The sequence below is a fragment of the Symsagittifera roscoffensis genome, unplaced genomic scaffold, assembly GCF_963678635.1.
Source record: "Symsagittifera roscoffensis unplaced genomic scaffold, txSymRosc1.1 SCAFFOLD_539, whole genome shotgun sequence".
Taxonomy (NCBI): domain Eukaryota; kingdom Metazoa; phylum Xenacoelomorpha; order Acoela; family Convolutidae; genus Symsagittifera; species Symsagittifera roscoffensis.
In genome coordinates, this window is record NW_026970633.1 from 14,888 (window position 1) to 22,590 (window position 7,703).

The 7,703-nt window shown below is 42.1% G+C and overlaps 1 non-coding gene across 1 annotated transcript; it reads right to left on the bottom strand.

The window, feature by feature from the left end:
- Positions 1–1,661: 1,661 nt before the first annotated feature.
- Positions 1,662–1,734, bottom strand: Trnar-acg (transfer RNA arginine (anticodon ACG)). Its single transcript has one exon. It is a non-coding gene; the product is annotated as a tRNA-Arg (tRNA).
- Positions 1,735–7,703: the final 5,969 nt, after the last annotated feature.

Sequence of the window (7,703 nt, forward strand, 5' to 3'; positions counted from 1 at the left end):
ATTTAATAATAAAAAGTCGACCACAGAGGGATTCGAAGCCCCAATCTTCTGATTCATAGTCAGACGCCTTGTCGCCAATATAAATTACGCACCACAATGAATACTGAGTACTCTGCATTCTAATTCATGCTTTTGAAATGCCTGTTACTGTGATACGTACATCAGACCAAAGTTATCCATAGTACTGTGCATCAAATCCGTCTATATAATCTTGGTCGCACCGTCTCCGTTTCGGTCTGCAAAGACGCGCCGTCTCCACCTCAGTCGTGAACGTCTTGAAAGTGCATATTTTGGTCGCGCTGGCCAAACGGTCGCGCCGTTGCCTTTCGAGTCGAGCCGTTTCCGCCTAGGTCGCGAAAGTCGCGCCTTAGTTTTTCGGTCGCGAAAGTCTGGAAATGGCAACTCTTGGTCGCGAGAGTCTGGACATACCAAATATGAGTCGCGATGTTTTGGTCGCGCCACCTCTGCTTCGGCGCGACAGTCGCAACGGATCATCATGGTCACAAAAGTCTGGAAATGCCATGTTTTGATCGCCAAAGCCTGGACATGCCTAATTTTGGTCTGAAAAGTCTGGACATGCCAAGGTTTTGTCGCGAAAAAATGGACATGAGTCTGGGACCTCGACCCGGGAAGACCGCTCAAAAACCGCTCAAATCTTGCGTGAAAAACCGTTCAAAAATCACCGCAAGAAATGAGCGGTTTTTGAGCGGTTTTTTAAGCAAGATTTGAGCGGTTTGAGCGGTTTTTCCAAAAAAACCGCCCAAACCGCCCAAACCGCTCAAACCGCTCAAATCTTGCTGGAAAACTGCCCAAACCGCCCAAACCGCTCAAATCTTGCTGGAAAACCGCTCAAACCGCTCAAATCTTGAGCGGTTTTTGAGCGGGATCTCGACGCGGGTTCGCTACCACATAAAATTTAGAAACGCTTGATGAAGGATTTTATCTCACCACTACCGCCAAGACAACGATGGACAAAGAAGACGCCGCATATCGAATTAAGGGAAATTGTCTGGATTCTGCAAGATATGATGCCACGAGGACTCTGGCCAATTGGACGATCACACGACCGTTAAGCCAGCGTTTCAAATTTTATAAATAGGAATTACCCAACCCCTGCAACTGCAAAATGAGACCGAGTGTTATATGCCAATTTGACGATTGGCAACTATCTAAGATGACTTAAGTTTTTCACATGTAATCAGGAAAATTCCGGGTAAGAAATTGAAAACCAGAAGTCAGCAAAGACAAAATTGGGAAAAAAGCAAAACTGAATTACCGAACCGTGCAGTCAACTAATTTTTAATCAAATCAACGTTTAAAGCAAGAAAAAGCTAAAGTACACCGTGTAAGCTAGATTAGATTACCTTTTCGTTTTCTATAGAGGTCCTCTCTTTTAGTCAAACTTTCGCGACATAAACTTCGGTATTGCGACAACTTCCCGAGTCGAGATTTTTCACCTTAATTGAAGCAAGATTTGAGCTGTTTGAGCGGTTTTTTTAGACAATTACGCTCAAAATCTTGTTTCAAAATGAACGGTTTGAGCGGTTTTTGAAGGGTTTATCTAAGATAACCGCTCAAAAACCGCGCAAGATTTGAACGGTTTTGAGCGGTTTATTTAAAAAAACCGCTCAAAAACCGCGCAAGATTTAATAATAAAAAGTCGACCACAGAGGGATTCGAAACCCCAATCTTCTGATTCGTAGTCAGACGCCTTGTCCGTTAGGCCATGCGGCCCTAAAACTAGTGTCGCCAATATAAATTACGCACCACAATGAATACTGAATACTCTGCATTCTAATTCATGCTTTTGAAATGCCTGTTACTGTGATACGTACATCAGACCATAGGTATCCATAGTACTGTGCATCGTATCCGTCTATATAATCTTGGTCGCACCGTCTCCGCTTCGGTCTGCAAAGACGCGCCGTCTCCACCTCGGTCGTGAACGTCTTGAAAGTGCATATTTTGGTCGCGCTGGCCAAACGGTCGCGCCGTTGTCTTTGGAGTCGAGCCGTTTCCGCCTAGGTCGCGAACGTCGCGCCTTAATTTTTCGGTCGCGAAAGTCTGGAAATGGCAACTCTTGGTCGCGAGAGTCTGGACATACCAAATATGAGTCGCGATGTTTTGGTCGCGCCACCTCTGCTTCGGCGCGACAGTCGCAACGGATCATCATGGTCGCAAAAGTCTGGAAGTGCCATGTTTTGGTCGCCAAAGCCTGGACATGCCTAATTTTGGTCTGGAAAGTCTGGACATGCCAAAGTTTTGTCGCGAAAAAATGGACATGAGTCTGGGACCTCGACCCGCGAAGACCGCTCAAAAACCGCTCAAATCTTGCGTGAAAAACCGTTCAAAAATCACCGCAAGAAATGAGCGGTTTTTGAGCGGTTTTTGAGCGGTTTTTTAAGCAAGATTTGAGCGGTTTGAGCGGTTTTTCCAAAAAAACTGTCCAAACCGCCCAAACCGCTCAAACCGCTCAAATCTTGCTGGAAAACTGCCCAAACCGCCCAAACCGCTCAAACCGCTCAAATCTTGCTGGAAAACCGCTCAAACCGCTCAAATCTTGAGCGGTTTTTGAGCGGGATCTCGACCCGGGTTCGCTACTACAAAATGGTTTCAATTCCAGTCTATGCAAAATTTATCTAAAAAAGTGTTTGATATCATTCGCGGAATTTTACCGGGAAAAACTAATTACGTTCTAGTTTCCACAAAAGGCCTGAAACTGAACTCAGTCTTCGGGACATGTTAATCTCATTGTCCCGATTGAACTGTCATTCTAATGTCCTTGTTCTGCCCTTATTGTGCGCACTTATGTGTTTTTGTGAGATACAGAGATCTGGCTGCGAACTCTGACAGGGGAGGAAAACTTCTCGTCCACAGACTGCACTGTACACGTGGCACTGTACGGAGAGAGGGGCTCAGTGCCAGATTGGAGACTGGACAAGGGTGGCAACAACCACGAACGCAAAAGGTCAGTTGACATGAATGATTCATACCGTACTGCTATCTCGTAACAACAATTATGACATAATATCTATACCAGAATGCTGCGCAAGTAGTGCAGATTGTTCCATCCGCACTGTTTCGAAAAATAAGTTCAGAAATTTTCGTCGAAGAATTAATCGTTTTTTTTGTTTTCTGGAAAGTAAAGTTAAATACGCAGTTCAGCCTGTATTCAAAATGTCTGATGAAGTTTAAAACTAGAAAATTTGCCGACCAGAATCACACATCGAGATTATCGATATCCACTGCAAAAAAAAACTTGTTCTGAATATTGATTTAACTAAATGGTGAAAATTAGAAAACATGATATGAAAAGCGTTTGAAAAGCTATGAAACGGAATTTATATGCTCTATTTTAAATTTTGGCTAAAAAAATTCCACGAATGTGTATTGATTATTTTTCTGAAATTAAAACGAAACGTTTTTTCACTAAGACTTGACTCATGCCCGGTTTTTGGTTACCAGAAGTTAATTTGAAAAGATGAAGATTGAAATATATAATTTATTGTTTTCTCTCCACTTTGTGGGGTGTTCAGGTGGGATGAGTGGGAGGGACTGTTTGGGGACATTGGGGAGAGGGTAGAGAAGGTGGGGGTGTGGTTGGACTGTGGACTGTTCAGGGACCAGTGGAAACTGAGAGAGGTACATGTGCACACTATCTGACAAACATATCCATCACTGCTTGATCAAATACACTATATCTAGAATAAATTGTTTTCAGGCAACTCTATCGTGGGTAGTTAACAAGTTTGTAAGAAATTTACAAACCACGCCAAAAATTTTTGGTAAGCATCATTGGACCTACAGGTCCGTCACAGGTGTCTCAGAGCGTAAAATCATTTACTAAGTTAATGATACTTGGTGAGAAATAATTTCTCAATACTCGAAATCAAATCATTCGACAACTTAGATTAATATAAATTAATCTTCAGATTAATACATATTAAAAAAAATGAGGAAAGGAAACTTTACTAGAACAAAAAAGACAAAACAGTCCTTGAACTTATTTGACTAATAGAAATAATTGCCGAGAATACTACGAGCTAAAACAATTATTTGCCGAGCCGCTTTATACAGTTTTGGAGATTAGAGCGAGCATATTTTGGCGCCCCACAAGGGACGGAGCATCAGCAGCAGGTCCGATCAGAGAAAAAATTGGCATCATTTCAGAAAAATCAGTACACTTGTAGACTTCGCAGAGACCGAGAGAGCTATCGTTATTTCGCTCTGTTTTCTGATTTATTTTTTGCCTAGTAGCGTCACATTGACTTCGGATTTCACATTAATGTCACATAGACTTCGTAGACGGCAATGCAATCGCTAACATCCTCAAAAACACTATGCTATCCGGACCAAGAGTTTGTGGGGGACTTTTTGTAGTGCTGTCGGCCGAAGTTGTTCGTCTTGCTCGAGTACAGTTGGCCGAAGTAGTTCGAGAGCAGTAGCGGATTGCAGAGCGTCTGCTGCGGATTGCGGAGGGTCTGTAGCGGATTTCAGAGCGTCTGTTGCGGATTGTAGAGCGTCTGTTGCGGATTGCAAAGAGCCTCTGTGTCGTGTAAGACCGGTGACCGCCCAATCTCCAATCAAAAGTGTAAGAAATTTTCAAAACTTTTAAAACTCTCCATTCGTGCTATAAATTTTTATACGATGTCATATATGTTCAAAATTTTGCTAGCACCCGGTAATTTTTCTCAATACTCAAAATTTTCGGACAGTTTCGTTGAACCGAAATATCTTACAGTCGGTACATAGACAGTTTACTTGACATTTTTTCTCGATAACAAAATTTTTTTGGATAAATGTGAACGGAATAGTAATCCCTGAAATCAAATCATAGACAAGAGGTATTGGACTAGCTTTTGGGTTGGTTTACGACTGGAACCTGCTGACCAAAATTTTCTAAAAAAAATTTGGGATAAAAGTAAAAAATTGCCAAAAAATCCTCAAAACGTCGCCAGAATTCTGCGAAACTGTGCTGTAACATGACACCAAGCTTATGGTAAATGGTCTGGTAGCGAAACATCAGGCAAATTAAATTTTCCAGCAAATTAAGTTTTTCCATCCTCAGGTTTTTTCCGCGTGTGTTGTTGGAACTTAACCAATTTGGCTGAGCCCCCACCCACAATTGGTGAAACTGAAAGCCAGTTCGCTTCAAGTAAAACAAAGCCGTTTCAACCCGTCCGATTATTGACTTCATTGCGTGACAGTAATGTTAAGTGGCCAGGTACGGTGATATTAAACGAGTTAAGTTGAATTCTTTCATCCTCAGGTTTACTTCGTGTGTGTTGTTGGAGTTTTACCGACCTTCTTAATTTTCCAACCCCATTGGTACTTAAGCGTAACATAGCCGTCGCATAGGTCTCTTAAGTAGATGGTATTCACTCTAGGAGCTAGTTCCTTGGTTGGATCGTGCGCTCCGAAAACTTACCGCTCCGTCCCAGAAGCGCGTCAAAGATACTTGCTTTACAAAGCCAGGTTTAAGTTTGAACTTTAACGCTAGGGACTCTAAGAAAACCATACAGTACTACCTTCATCACTACTTGTCTCATCGTAACGACCTTGTATTTTGGCACGACGCCATTAGTAACTCGATAAGTAGGCACCGCAGCAACAATAACCGCAAGCTGAGTATGAGCAACTTGTCAATTTGTTCTTATGGTATAGGACAAACATTTGTGCGATAGTATACTGTAGACGGAATGGAACCAAGGATATAGAGGAAAATTTAGGTTTAACAGGTATTCTCGTTCTGAACGTCGTTAAATACTTTATCACTAAGCGTAAGGCTAAGGACCAGGTACTAATTGAGAAGTACAAACAGCTTCACCAGCCTCCTTCCCTTGAGTTAAAGATTCTCCTCCTTCTACGGCGTAATAGCGCTAATCTTAACATCCCTAAGATTCGTAAGAAGCGGAACCGGTTACCACTCAAAGCTCGGAAAGCTATTAAAAAATAGGCTTCAGGCAGAAGCTTTGAGACGTCAAGTTCCCCAATTTTGTAAGCTAATGTTGATATATTTGTGTAAATTTAGTGACGTATCAAAACAGCATCTCATTTTATTAATTGTTTTCTTTTTGGTGAGCATCCCTAAAACACTGTCAACATTTGAAAAACATGGACGAAAATTCCAAAGTAAGATACGCAAGTTATTTGAAACCCCTCTAAATCTAGAAAAGGAGCTGCTTAAAGGTCACTCATTATTTTTTGAGTACAATGAGAATAATAGTCGCACCACAAAAATGTTCACAATTGTATAAAAGTGCTTTGGAAAACGCTGTTGACGTCAATGAGCAATTAATTAAATTGCGGGAAAAACGAAAAACCCTGAAAAAAATGTTGCTCTGCAAGATTTTTGGCTTAAGAAAATAACCGAAATTAACGATAAAGTAATGCATGCAGCTCAGAGTTACAAGACGATTCTTGAACCTTCGTCATTTTCAGCAGCCGGCTTTACAGGGAGCAAGGGATCTTTACAACAAACGGTATCTGAGACATCCTCACGCTCGCACAAAACAAGAGATTCAGAAGCACGAGTATCCGAAAACAGGTCTAAGGTCTCTACTAAGTCTAAGGAAAGTAGAAATCGTGAGTCACAAAAGTCTGAAAAATCTGCTTCCACTCGTCATACCTCGACTGTTTACACTATGTCATCAAGTGAGAAACGGCATGAATTAGCTTTGGTAAAACGACGCCACGAGGAGCTGGAAAGGCAGTATCAGGTATCTATAAGACCTAAAGAGCAAGAGAACCGTCTTAAGTTCGAACAAAGTCAACTGGAGCTAGATGTGGCTGAAAAGCAGCTGATTGAAATGGAAAAGAAACCGTTTGAACTTGAGGACAGTTCATCTGAGGTTAGCGAGAAGGTAGTGGAAAGTATCTCGACAGGAATAAGTCAACCTTTTCCAAAAGTAGCAATCGATCAGACTAATAATTGATCTGTAGTTCAAAAGCATCTCCAGACGTTGTTAGTGCGCCAGGTTTGCTGGCCTTCACTCCTGTACCAATTTTGTGAGAACCGACGACTTCCGCACACCTCGCTCAAGCAACAAACACAAGTTATAGTCACAACCATGAGCACACTGCCTTGAGTGAACCTGGAATTCATGGTTATGGACATCGGGCTGTGCCTCAATTTGGCAGTGCAAGCTTTTTGCCAAGGCAAGCTTCTGTTCCATCTGTTTCCTTCCCAGTTAGCAATATGCAATCTACTGCACACATTTTACTATCACCGTCTGCTGTTCCTTTACAGACCATGAGTTCGAACATAACTAATGATAGTTTTGCCATCGGGCAACCGAAATCATTACCTGTGCAAATGTTACAGGCACAACCCGGTTCTGGTTTTTTTTGTCACCTACATTTGCTGGTGTTGGCTTCTCATCTTCTGGAGTAAACCCAACGCCGGTTTTCTTTTCGGCACCTAATTGCCATGCAGCGCCAGTCCAGACTCAACATAATTGTCCCTTTGTTCCGCATACTGTGTCACCTAATATCAACGATTACTACACAAGTGATGCAAACTTATGGCGATTGGCAGCTACAACTCCAATCGTCACGCCTGCTCAGTGCTGTAATGCTGGAAACTTTTTTCTAATGTGAAAACTGTTGTCCCATCGTGTAACGCTCCGTATACTAGTATTGGGACTGTGTACTCTAATTCTCCTCCAGTTCATCCCCAACATATTCCGCATTTTGCCATTATA